Consider the following 14781-nt stretch of genomic DNA (forward strand, 5'->3'; position numbering starts at 1 on the left):
GTATAGCACTTTGCTGCTACAGGCGGACACTACGAGAACTACTTGTAGGCTTGTCTTCAACAGCTGTGTGTGATCTGTGTTGACAGCCGACTGCTGGAAGATTCGAGTAGGAGTGATTTTATACGCATTTATTTAATCTTTCATAAAGTGTTGCCTTTAGATTGCTATTTTAAAAATGTCAAAGCGGTCCAGCAAAATTATGTGCTGTGTTTTTAGCTGTAATAATAGATATTGTAATACAGAGCAAAATGTGAAGTTTTATAGTTTTCCATCACGACCCCACGAAATGGATTTGAAAAGACGGTGGATAATAGCAGTAAATCGGAAAGAGTGAGCTTAAATTAAGTATTTGGGATTTAAGTATTTTAATTAATACCTAATTAAGTTTTTACAGAACTTATCGTAATCGAGGATTTTACAATAAACCTACAGTAACTATTGCATGCAAATAATCACGTTAATGTTATACTTACAAAATAAGCAGCTGTAGGCCATATTTGTAAACACATCATAATAGTAGGGCGCATTGTATTCAGTAATTATGGCAAAGTCTTTATGATAGCCTGTATTATATAATTACAGAAATAGGCCTATATGAGAAATACGGAAAAATAGTATCATTACATACATACTTTACAATTACAGAATCATATTATGAATATAGAAGGAATTAAAAATACAGAAAAATAATATAAATAAAAGTACATTACAATATTGTAATAGTCCTAAAGATATATCATTACGAAGACATATAACAAAAAATAATTTATACTCATTACAACAGAAATTACAAAACATTTAATAGAAACCAAAGCTACATTTTATGAAATCTATTTGAAGTGATTTTCTAAATATCATCTGCCTTTATAGTTTTGTCAAACATTAAACAATATGTTTACATTAATATGTCACATTTACACGAATTATTTTTATAGGGCAGACTGCACTTTATGGACACCTTCCAAATCATCTAGAATCTGTAGCGAACATTTCATAGGAGGGTGTAAATCTCAAAATCCTGCTAGTCCAGCATATGTTCCAAGCATCTTTCCTGAATGTTACAAAAGGGAATCAACAGGAACAGACTCTCTCAACAGATTTAAAAGACTGAAGAAAAGAACTGAAATAATTTCACAGCCGGATACATCAGACCCTTTGGAAGATAGTGCGTCTATCCTAGTGACCACCAAAACTGATGCCCAAACTCAGACAGATAGAAATTATGACAAAGAAAGCAAGTTTGAATTCAGTTGTATGGTGGATGGAAACAATGTCAGCACACAAGCATGCATATCAGCCTTCCACGCATTGTATGCCAAACCTAAGTGTTCCAGTAAACTGTCTGGGTCTGACTCCCCATAAGAAAAAAGAGGATTTTTTGGTTATAGTTCAATTTCTGATGAATCACAATTAAATGTCCTGGCTGGTGTTAACACAGAAATTTTTAATTTATTTTTGAACTTACTGTCAGACAGTACCCAGCGTAAAATTAGTAAAGAAAATAAACTTTTAATATTCTTAATGAAAATGAAGTTAGCCTTGCCATTTGCTGCCCTTGCTGTAATTTTCAATGTTCACCGTAGTACTATTTCTAGAATATTCCAATCTGTTTTACCTACACTTGCACAAGCAACTAAAAACTTTGTTTTCTGGCCTAGCAAAGATACTGTTAATGCAACATTGCCTACTGTGTTTAAAGATAATTATCCGAATTGTAGAGCTATTATTGACTGCACTGAAATTAAAACAGAACAACCTCCTGAAATCAGTCAGCGTGTATATATGTACTCTAACTATAAGTCTGCATATACTGCAAAAGTTCTTATTGGAATTGCGCCTTGTGGTATGGTAACATTTATTTCCAAATGTTATGGAGGTAGAGCCAGTGACAGTTTTATCACAAATGACTGTGGAATTTTGAAACTGATAGAACCAGGAGATCAAATTATGGCAGATAAAGGTTTTCCCGGAATAAAAACTGTATTGGAGGAGAGCAATGCAATTTTGGTAATGCCACCCTTTATGAATGAAGGTCACTTAACACCTGATCAAGTTGATGATACTTATAATATTGCTAGTGTGCGGATCCACGTTGAACGCTGCATTCAAAGAGTGAAAGTGTATAATATACTTCAGAAATGTCCAAGTGAACTATTACATTGTATTGATGACATTGTGCACATGTGTTGTGTTATGACTAATGTACAGCCTCCATTGATTTCTGAAGATCATTGTTAGAACGGTATGCCAGTTCTTTTAAATAGTGTGTGAAGTAAAACTGTTGCAACTTTTCAATACAGCCCTTCAGGAACATATCATTTCTTTGAATTTCTATAAGAATGGAAATATGATTCTCTGTATAAATGAAAAAATCACAGAAATCAACGCCACAACAGTACATCAGCAGTTGACACTGAGTGAAATATGTATGACTTTGTTTTAGTTCCAAATTTCCTCGTGAATTTTTTATAATATAGGATACATTAATGTCCCCAATCTCACCGACAATGGGTTTTTCCTTACATGAAATAGGACATTTAATTTCTAATACTCTTTCTGGCTTACCATTCATCATTACTATCCCATCAGGACTAGCACACAACCAAGGTTGGGTTAAGTGAATGATAAGACCACAACCAGCAACTGTTCTGTCATATGAATTTGTGTATTTGTCAAGTGCAGTTTTTTCTAATTTACTTCCAAAAGTTACATTCCTAAGACCCCTACCATGAAGCAATTTTGGGTTCATGAGGGTATTTACCAGCTTCTCATGATCTTTTTTTCTAGTTTTAATTGAATGTGCCCTACTCGCAGAAATCCTTATTTTTCTTTCTTTAAACCATAAGTCTGATTTTGATTGATGCAAGGTTTTTACACAAATTTCAGTTGCTCTGGTCTTATCAATTAGGACATGATTATCATAAAAATCATTTTCTAATGCAGAAATGTTGCTACTACATTCATTAATTATTATAGGCCTAGTTTCTTGTTTCATTAATAATGTTGTGATTAGCCCTTTACATGCATTATTCTCAACAATAGCTGTGATATCTGTTATTAAATGTCCCAGCAGTTCATTGACAACTTTAAGTGATTCTGATTTTTTCTCTTCGTTTAAAATTTTTGTCAGTATACATGGGGTTTTCAGTGCAGGAATTTCAATTGCTTCAACTTCAAGCCTCTGCTTTTTTTTGGGAAAAAGTTCTTCTAATCTCTTCCCCTTGCTATATTTCTCTTTCCCCGCATTTGAGATATGGGGTCGAGACCATTCGCAGGGCTGATCAGTTCGCGAAGTGATGCGTTCGGAGTTAACTGCATAAACAACAGCGGAAATGTGTTTACACTTTCCTGACGATCCAGCAGGACATTCGCAGGAACTATTAGTCGCTTCTCTAGCAGCATTAACCTACGATAACATGAGGTCGTCTTTTTAAGTCAGCATCGTTTAATGTATAAATTAACATCAATCACAAATAGTAATAATACATAAATAACTACGTTACCTCTATGGTGACATGATAAGGTTTCAGGCTAACTGATGTCTGTCTTATTACATTTGCAGTTATTACACTCTTGCAAATTCCAGCGAAATATTTTTCTTGTAAATTTAATACATGACCACTTTCTGCAAGTAAACGACCTTTCTTAGAAGAATTTGGCCGATTATTGTCATAGAAAATACTTTGAAATCCCACTGTTATTATTAAATCTGCCATGGCAGTACACTGTGAGATGACAGCTGATGCTCGCGCGGTAGTACGCAAGAACTTACAATTTTCGCCACTCAGAGCGCGGCGGTGCATTTCTCCCTGCAACGCACGGAGCCTATACTGCTTTCTTTGTGTAACGATTATGACTAAGGAACAGGTAAGTGTTAGGAACACGTGGGGAGAACCAAACCCGTGATTGGTCTGTGGATCTAGTGACCGTTGAAGAGCTTTCTGAGGAATCTCTGTATGTATACGGGACTCCGTCTATACCCGTTGGAAGTTTCTTCATTTAATCCCTTAGCAGTGCCGCACTTTATTGGCGCTCTTCGTGATAAAATATCTCTTGACTTATTCGTTTCCACTGCATTTGATGAACATATTTTCGTAAAAGACTGTCTCCAATTTGTTTATCTTTTTATTTTTATTTTGTTATAAATGGTTTAACTTGCTTTGCTGAAAGCTAAGGCTAATAATAATATATTAGAGTTTTGTGTTATAATAATAGATTTTTGAGCACAATTGTATTGTAGGCCTACATAATTGTATAATAAAGTTTTCTTAACTTAAAAAAATAAGATAATAGTATTATTACTTACTTACTTATGGCTTTTAAGGAACCCGGAGGTTCATTGCCGCCCTCACACAAACCCGACATCGGTCCTTATTCTGAGCAAGATTGATCCAGTCTTCACCATCATATCCCATCTCCCTCAAATCTATTTTAATATTATCCTCCCATCTACGTCTCGGCCTCCCCGAAGGTCTTATTTCGCTTCGGTCTCCCAACTAACACTCTAGGCTACATGCATTTCTGGATTCGCCCATACGTGTTATATGCCCTGCCCATCTCAAACGTCTAGATTTAATCTTCCTAATTATGTCAGATGAAGAATACAATGCGTGCAGTTCTGCGTTGTGTAACTTTCTCCATTCTCCTGTAACTTTATCTATCTCAGCACCAAATATTTTCCTAAGCACTTTATTCTTAAACACCCTTAACCTCTGTTCCTCTCTCAAAGTGAGAGTCCAAGTTTCACAACCGTACAGAACAACCGGTAATAGGCTATGACTGTTTTATAAATTCCAACTCTCAGCTTTTTATGAGCAGAGTGGATGACAAAAAACTTCTCAACCGAATAATAACAGGTATTTCCCACATTTATTCTGTGCTTAATTTCCTCTCGAGTCATTTATATTTGAAGGGCTCAGAGCCAAAGGTGACTAACCCACAATTACAAAATGAGTAAATAAGAGTTGATATTAAGAGGATCCTTACAAAAATGATTGGTTTCACCATTTATTTTAAATGGTCTACATTGATTAAATACAAAAAATATCATGAATCTATAACAACAATGTATAGTTTTGAAAAAAAGGCTTAATAATGAACAATACAAAATTGTGGGTTGGTCGCCTTTGGCTCTGAGTCCTTCATTTGTTACTATTGTTCCAAGTTATTATTATTATTATTATTATTATTATTATTATTATTATTATTATCATCATCATCATCATCATCATTCATTCATTCATTATTGCTGTCACTTCTACAGTGGAATTTAGTAAGAAACGAAACTAAAAAGTAATAGACGGGAAGTGAAGAGTATCCCCTTCCTTGGCCTCCGAAAGAAAGCCATTTGCCCGATCTGGGCCACACCTGCTTTTTAATCCATGGAAACCGGGAGTCACGGCCATCTTGATGCACGCACGGTACCAACGCGTGGAGCAGGAAATGCAGTGAATGTTTTAACACAACAAAAGAAGGCCACGGCGGCGGCGAAATAAAAAACTTGATTCAGTTGATAATGATGAGCCAAGGAGCTCGGACATGCTGCAGGTAATGGCTTTGTGCGGCAGATGATTACGGCGGGTAATCTGTTACCTCCTCACAGTTTCTTCTAATTGTGTTAATACACTTTCTTCACGTCTTCACCCAAGTACATTAAGATATCCCTTTCAGACGCCGCGCCGCAACTGAACCTCTTTTCGGGAATTCTCCGTGAGTTCGTCTCTCTAATAACAACAGCAAGCGATGAGATAACGAGTCGCTTGTTATGTAATTTTCTAAACCCGTATCTCATAGGGCCAATTTCGAATACACATTACGTCCAGCAATGCAATTTATCTTACAGAGGATGTGTAATAAATGATTGTGTGTAAAATAAAAAGAAATAAAAATCAAGAAATAAATATAAAAACAAATACGAAAGGAAAAAAAAAGGAAGTAAAATGAAACGCTCAAAGTGAAGCTAACGTATGGAATGAAAATCTATATCAGGAAATAAGTTATCTGATATATAAAAGTCAATGTGACTATGTATGTATGTACTCTATACAAATCTACATGCTTTGACCGTTTCTCCCCCCCCTCCCCCGCCCCCGTTGTTGGTAACTCTATAGCATCTATTAGATGCTATATGGTTGTTCTAACAGATGGAGTTACTTGTCAACAATGTGACGCTGAAACGTGTGTTCAGGTTACTGCCCAGCGACAGTCCTGATGTATTTTTTATATTTGTGACGATTGGTTAATTAATCACACTCACATTCAGACAAATTTCCAGACTCTAGACACCCAGGGAATTCTTCTTCTTCAAGAAAAATTCACCGAGCCCGGGAATCGAACCCGGGACCTCCTGAATCTGGAAGCCAGCATGCTGACCAACAGACCACGGAGGCAGTCTGACCGATATTTGCCAAAGTTTGCACATTTAACCTTCATAACCAGGAGAAGAACATAGGCTATATTAAAATTCTGCAAATGGACGTTAAATTAATAAAAAAAATAAAAAATAAAATTATATACGATCAAACATTCATGTCTAATATTAAAATGCAATTTTCTGCAGTCAATTGTTATTCGACAGTTTTTGGGATCATGTTCGGTGCCCGTGGCACGATCCCACGAGAAACTTTAAATCAACTTACACAATTTACAATTTCTGATGCAATGATTGATGCCATAGGATCTCATGTGTTAAAATCATCCTTAGCTATAATTAGTAATCATTTGTACCCAACAAACTTTTATTGTAAATGATTTCCTATGTTTTCATATCATTTATCTTAATACGATGAAAGAGTAATGGAACGGAGAAAAATTCTCTCCGGCGCCGGGATTTGAACCCGGGTTTTCAGCTCTACGTGCTGATGCTTTATCCACTAAGCCACACCGGATACAACTCCGACGCCGGTTAGAATCGTCTCAGATTAAGCTCCAACTCTTGGGTTCCCTCTAGTGGCCGCCCTCTGCACTACGTCATAGATGTCTATGAACGCAGGACCGAAGTCCACACATGTGCTGAGGTGCACTCGATATGAGTGACTATATATTTATCTTAATGTTTTCTTTTTCTTTTCAAAGTGTCACACAATTGGTTTTCATGATTATTCTTTATGAATTGATCAGTAGGCCGATCTATTCGAACCCTTATTTAGGGCGGCTTTTTTATTAAAAAATTACTTTGTCTGTTATATTCAACATCGACTTTCACGAGGCCATGGAAATTATAACACGAAATTAAATAACATTGTTGATACACATCATGAAGGCTAAAGCTAGATAATTCACGCAATAAATATCTTTACTCAGCCCAGGAACGTATTATGAATTTCTCAATGCAGTTGTACATAGTGAGCAGACTGTGTTTTATCCAACTGAATTCTTGAATTCTTTGAAACCACAAGGATTGCTACCATATAATTTAATACTTAATATTGAATCACCAATAGTACTATTGTGAAATACTGACCCACCAAAATTGAAACAAGAATTGGTGTGAAAAAAACTCATTCAGAACGTAGTAATAGAAGTGACAATATTAACCGGCAAAACGAAAGAAGATGTTTTTATCCACGCATTCTTATGATACCCACTAAATGCGTTTCGATTTTAAGTAACAGCAATTTCAGTGCGACTAGCATTTGTAATGGCTATATTAAAATTAATCTCAAGGACAGTGCTCAAAGTTGCAGACATTAATTTAAAAACTCCGTGTTTTTCCACATTCTCAACTATATTTTATACAAAGAAGTAGGAAAAAAAATATTTTGTGCGAGATCGTGCGTATTTGCTTGTTTTCCGCACAGAACCAATACGCGGTAACTGTGAAATACCACATTCAGTATTCCCAACGTAACACACATAACAATTTCCCTCTTCTTACCGCTTAAGCGCGACATTCATTTTACTGCTTTAGGCTTTTAACATATTATTTTTACAGACGTTTAACATAGTAATAATTATAAATTGGAAACTTACCACTGCAATTTCACCTAAATTGCAATGTTAATTATTGTTTTTAAATATTTGAAAAAATTAAGTAAAGTCTACTACTCCACGAAACTTATTGCATTCCTGATACAAGTAACATTAAGGAAGCCGTGAAAAAATCAACAAGATTCCAGATACCGATGTTATTACTGCAATATGTTATATAAATAATATTGTTAAAATATTAAAATGAAAAATAAATAATTACATAACCTTACCGTTTGTTGTAAGTTCGCATTTATATACTGGGGGAAAAAAAGACAGACGTATATCACGGCCTGCTGGAGTATAGTAAACACAGAAAACATTTTATAGCAACAATGTTGAAGAAAGATATTTTGGTTTTCCGAAGTTGCCGTCATTAAACAGAAACCAACATGGAGATTTCATTGCAACTAATTAGAAATTCGTCTTTCAGGTATGTAATAAACGATCTTCGCACAAAATAATTTACGATACACGAGCGGTATGTTTGTTTTCATGTTCTCGGAAATTAAAAAAGCTCAACTACGTTTCGCTTTTTCAATCTTTTCCTCGAACATGAAAAAGTCAACATACCGCTCTTGTAACGTATATTACTATTACACACATCAAAAAGAAATCCAATAATACTTTTGTCATATTCCTAATGTAGTATGTGAATGTACGTAAGCCGACTGAAAATAACACTGTCAGGTCAGATAGTAAAAATAAAAATAATATCATACGTCTCTCAAAATATTGTTGTTCATGTCCGAAAATGTGTTACTGCGAAATTCTAACTGTATAATCACGTTGCCAATGTAGTATGTTATGCGTTGTGGAAATAATCTCTTAATTTCTAAAAAAAAAAAACTCGTATACGTCTCTCAGAATATTAGTCTCTATGTTAAAAAATGACTTATTGCGAGTTTATATTGTATATGTATTCTGTGTATGAAATAAGAATTAATGTAGGCCTAATATGTTCTGAATTTGTGAAATATAGTTTCTCAAGTCATATTAAAAAAATAGGCATGCAGCAATCAAGGGGTAAAAAATCTTCCAATATAAATTAAATGATATATGTATATATTGATTCTTTGGTACGACCGAAAAGTCTAACAACCAGTTTAATTACAAAAAAGAAGCAAAAAGAACAACTCGGGCAACGCCAGGTTCTTTCAGCTAGTTGAAGATAAATAGGAAAAAAAAAAAAAAACATCGAAAGAACGAGTGATAGTGCCAGTGGATGGCTGTATTATGCGAATTAATAAAAATACAGGAGGATGTAGAACAAAATGGGGAATAAAATAAAATACAGAGCATATCAAAATATTGAATAAAAAGTTATAAATATATAGAGAAAACAGAAGAAAGTGGAGAAATACAGAATTTGGAAGAGTGAGTGAGAAGGAAGGTGAAGAAGTAAGATATAAAGAAGAAGCAGAGAACAAGAAAGAAGTAATGAAAAATTGTACAAAGAAAGGAAATGGAAATGAAGGACAAAGTAAAAATGGAAGGCAGAAATAAAGGAAAACATTAAGGAATTACAGATGAAAGTGAGAAAGAATTAAACCCAAAATGGGTGAAGCAAATGAATAAAGAAAAAACAGAGGAAAACAAACACAAAGTGAAAATATAAATACTTGAGAAAAGCAAGAAAAAAGAATTAATGGGCAGATGAGAAACAGGGTCAAAATATGCGTTAAAAATAAAAACATAAAAGGAAAGAAATCATCAGAAGATGTAGGCCTAAGCAAGAGATACAACAAGAAGCAAAAAAATGTGGAACTACAAATGCTCTAAGAAAGAATGAAGGTAAGAAGAAATAATACGGTGATCAAAAATCGAGAAAAGGAAAAAAAGATAAAAATATATATAGATGAAAAAATAATGAGGTACAAAAAGATATGAAAAGGAAAAATAAACGAATAAAATGAGAATCTATATGAAGGAAGGAGCAAGAAAAATGGGAAGAAACGACTGATGAATAAAGGATTAGAAAAGAAAAGCATGAAATAAAAATATAAAAAACAAAGTAAATAGATGTAAAAGGACGATAAAAGAAAGAAACGAATAAATTTAAAATAAGCCTATAAATATAAATAAGCTAGGAAGAAGTAATATGGATGGATGTTCTTTGTATGTATACCTATGTTTTGTCAATAATCCGAAGACTGGTTGGAATCTCATAAGTGACACCAATATGGCATCACTCATGAGGAAACTAAGCGAGGAGATAATGGAATAGGATGACCATTTTCTGTCCCTCTCCATTGGCCACGTCGCTGACTAATAACATATTTCACTAGGGATGGATGAGGAAACAAAATAAAGAAAAACATGAAAAAAAATAGAAAAGAAACTTAAAGAGGTGCAAAACGAAAGAGGAAAAAATGAATAAATGAAATAAGAATAAAAATACAGAAATAATAAGCAAGAGAGGAAGAGTTCATGGATGCATGGGTGAGAAAATGATGAAAATAAAAGATAGAAGGAAAAAAACCGAAAGTAAATAAAGGGGTAAAGAAAGAAAGAAATAGAGAAAACAAATGAATAAAAGAACAGAAATACAGAAAGAAATAAACATGATAGGAAGAAGTATACGTTTGGTGCGAGCATTTGTCTACAGATACAGTAAGTCTACATAGCTTCTAGAGATGAACAAAACTAACTGCCGCTTTCGCTCGCTGTGTTCGTTGCATTTGTCTTTCGAGTCTCGTCTCGTAACTCTCGTGCGCTTCGAGTCTCGCTCATCATTCTCGAAATAGCATTTGGTCGGCGTGGAAAGATTTCGTAACTTTGAATAACATACATCATTGAAATAAATAACATGATAAATGTTTAAATGAGACAAAAAACAAAACAGAACAGTATCTTAGTTATCAAAATGGTCTGGCTCTATTATTTGATATTGCCTATGGTTATATAAACAGAAAAAAAAAACAATTCTCAAATAAATTTGCATTTCTAAGAAACATAAAACATAAACGTTCATATCTTTTTACTTGAGATTGCACACTTGATCTCAAACATACGAAAAGAACATTCCTAGCCTTTTAATAAGGGCCTAGTAATTAAATAAAGATTGGAGAACGGATTATTATACACTGAAAGGTAGAGATGATGTTTCAAATAGGCTACTTGATTGGTGTGTGGATAAGCTTCAGAGCTTCTACCGCGTTGTCTTGGTGTTATTGGCTGTTTCGACCGCTGTGTTGTGGCCATCTTCAGAGCAATTGTTGGATAAGGAAATAATAGTCTGCCAGCTATTATATATATATATATATATATATATATATATATATATATATATATAGTAGTCACGATTAGGGGAGTACTTGCTGTGATAGGTCGTAGGTTCTCCTTCTGGCATCTGAGAACCTACGACCTATCACAGCAAGTACTCCCCCCATCGAGACTACTATATATATATATATATATATATATATATAATAGCTGGCAGACTATTTCCTTATCCAACAATTGCTCTGAAGATGGCCACAACACAGCGGTCGAAACGTCAGCCAATAACACCAAGACAACGCGGTAGAAGCCCTGAAGCTTATCCATACACCATTTACACCAGCCATGGAAGCCTACGTGAAGGCTACTTGATTGTTTATACATATATAATAGATAAAAATTCAGTCAGGTATAAATAACTGTGCGATTCAAGGCTGCTTGACGTTCGGGACTTCGGGAGTGATCAATCTCGACGTCCCGAAACACTCACAAGTAGTCTTTACGTCAACGACGCGACGTATAGAACATTGTCATGCGGGTTTTGGGCTTCGCGGGCGCTGTTAGTCTTGCTTTCTCGATCGTTGTTCATCTATAATAGCTTCAATATGCTGCATCAATACGTAGGACTACGTGCGGTTGGTTCGAGAAAAGAAACAAGGATAATAAGGGGAATAGGCCAACAAGAACAATGGGAAAACAATGAGAATAAGGAAAAGAAAGGAGAACAAGAGGAAGGCAAGGAGAACAAAAGGAAGACAAGGAGAACAAGAGGAAGACAGAATAACAATGGGAAGACAAGAACAAGAGAAAGACAAAGAGAACAAGAGGAAACAAGAAGAAAAAAGGAGGAGACAAAGAGAACAAGCGAAAGACAACGAGAAAAAATGAAAGACGAGAACAAGAGGAAAACAAGGAGATAAAGGAGAATACCAAGAGAACAAGGGAAATACAAGAAGAACAAAATAAATACAATGAGAAAAGGAGGAAAGCAAGTATAACAAGAGGAAAACAAGGAATAATGGATAGATAAAAATAATAAAAGAGGGAAAAAACTAAAATATATATATACAGAAAAGGAAAATAAAGTAGGAAAAGAAATTATAAAATAAATAAGGCAAAGATTAATGCTGAGAAATAGGAAAAAAAAACATAAAAGAAAACTAGAAAGTGAAAATAAATATTTACAAGGAAAATAAAGAAGAAAAGAGACACAAATAAAATGAGCAAACAAAGAATTAAGACAGAAAGGAAATTATTGGATGGATGAAGATTGGGAAGGAAATAATAGAGAAAGAAGCGGAGAAAAACATATAAGATATAAAATTAAGACAAGGAAAGGAAGAGAGAATATGAGCAAACAGGACAGAAAAAACAGAAGAGTAAAGGAAAATGACGGAAGAAAACGAAGAAGGACGGGAGAAATGGTCGCAAAGAAAACGAAACGAATAATTAAAATAAAAAATAATACTCAGACAGAAAGGAAGGAAGAAATACCTAATCACACCACACAACACAAGCACGCAGCATTTCAATCCATTGTACACAGACCAATCAACATCCGTACGAGGCAACAAGACTATAAGGAAGAAATAAACACTATCAAATACATAGCACATGAGAATGGTTACAACCCCAACATAATAGACAACGTCATAAAAAGGCTAAACACAAACAAAGAAACGCAACACAACACACATAAATACATCACACTAACATACGAAAATAAAAACACATATAAGATCGCATCATCTTTTAAGAAACTACAATACAAATTCACCTACAGAGTACACTACAAAAAATCTCAACACACAGACAAGACACAGATAAATAGAACCTAACAGGTATATACAAACACACAAACTACATACAATAGTTATAATGACTTCTACATTGAACAGCCTGAAAGATCTTTTCAAACACGTTACAAGGAACATGCCATAACCAAACAACATAACATTTCAACCCACGCAGAACACATCACAAACTCCAACCACAACTACAGCAACACAGAAACTGAAATAAAAACACTACACATTCAACCAAAAAACTCGATAGTCTTAGGTTCTAGAACAATAAGAAATTTATAGACACACAAAATATATCCACAACACATCCTCAACACTCAACTAATTTAATTTCGGAACACACAACCTTTCTGATACAATTGTGAACACACTCCACCATAACAGGAAACAAGAAACTAGCGCTGGAACTCACTAGAATCCAGAGATGATGGAAATAACATCGAAACTAATCAATCAGGTAAAATAGCATCATAATTTCATTATGAAAACAAAGTTGTTATTTATTTAATCTAAACAACTTAATAGTTCATCAGTGCAAAATGGAAAAAGAGAATTGGAACGAAGCAGAACACAAAAATATATGTATACAAATAAACAGAAGCAGAAGGAAATCCAGAAAGGAAGAATGAGAAAGGGAAAGACATTTAGGCACAAACAAATGAAGTGGAAGTATAGAAGCAAAACAGAAAGAACTAAAGTAGGGCAGAAAGAACTGGGAGAGGGACGAGAGTGAATACCAACACTGCGTACATAGCACTTTGATCCAGCTGTAATCATCCAATAATTCGGTGGCCACATCGCCAGGCCGTGTTATTATGTCGGAGGCTTCCCTGTAGGGAGTAGTTAAGATTCATCTCCACGTTTCGGCGTTTGTACGTGTTTGTTTATTTGCTTGATATTATTATAACCCGCACTCTGGCTGCAAGGCCACTGGGTACCATGACATGGCGAAGGTGAAGAAGCGTGATTCCAAATTCCACGTGTAACTAAGTCTATTGCCATTCCAGACACAAGAACCTACCAAACCTTGCCTGCACGGTCAGTCGCTGTGTGATACTTCTTCTGGTGAATGACGATCGTTCTACTTCATGAGACTACCTGTAGCTCAGTGATCTAAGGAATTATAATACTGTACTTACCAAAGATACCGTGGTTCATTCCTCGGGAGATACTGACAGATTTGTGGTGTGCAAGAAGGTTGCGAGCGGGATTTCACAAATACAGTATTTTCTTATCTTCCTCATTTCGCTATTGCTTCATTTCTTGCTCTCATCTATCATCTCATTGTCAATAAAACGTTTTTATAGTTCAAAGGGGCATTAAATAAACAGCAACTGTTAACTACGGTACCAACTTAAAAAAATGGTTAATTCATAAATTCAAACAATTCATTCTTCCAGTCTTTCAATCAGTCGCTGTTTGCATTTATTTATTCAATCTTTCTTCCCTCATTCCTTCAATATCCTTCATTTATCTGTTCGCTCACTTTTTAATTTAACCGTTCGCTCAGTCGTTCATTTATCCGTTCGCTCACTCGTTTATTTATCCATTCGTTCATTTATCCGCTCATTTACTCGTTTATTTAACCATTCTTTCACTCTTCCATTTACCCATTCGTTTAATCGTTCATTTATCCGTTCACTCACTTATTTATCCATTTGTTCAATTTTTCATCTATCCGCTCACTCACTCGTTTATTGATCTATTCTTTCACTCTTTAATTTACCCATTCGTTCAGTCGTTCATTTATCCGTTAACTCAGTCGTTTATTTATCCATTCTTTCAC

General features: G+C 34.8%; 1 protein-coding gene across 2 annotated transcripts in view; it reads right to left on the reverse strand.

The window, feature by feature from the left end:
• Oatp74D (Organic anion transporting polypeptide 74D) overlaps nt 1-14781 on the reverse strand; it is a 905484-nt gene that overhangs the window by 473313 nt on the left and 417390 nt on the right. The gene's annotated exons all lie outside the window — the stretch shown is intronic.

Source organism: Periplaneta americana, chromosome 2, assembly GCF_040183065.1.
Source record: "Periplaneta americana isolate PAMFEO1 chromosome 2, P.americana_PAMFEO1_priV1, whole genome shotgun sequence".
NCBI classification, from domain to species: domain Eukaryota; kingdom Metazoa; phylum Arthropoda; class Insecta; order Blattodea; family Blattidae; genus Periplaneta; species Periplaneta americana.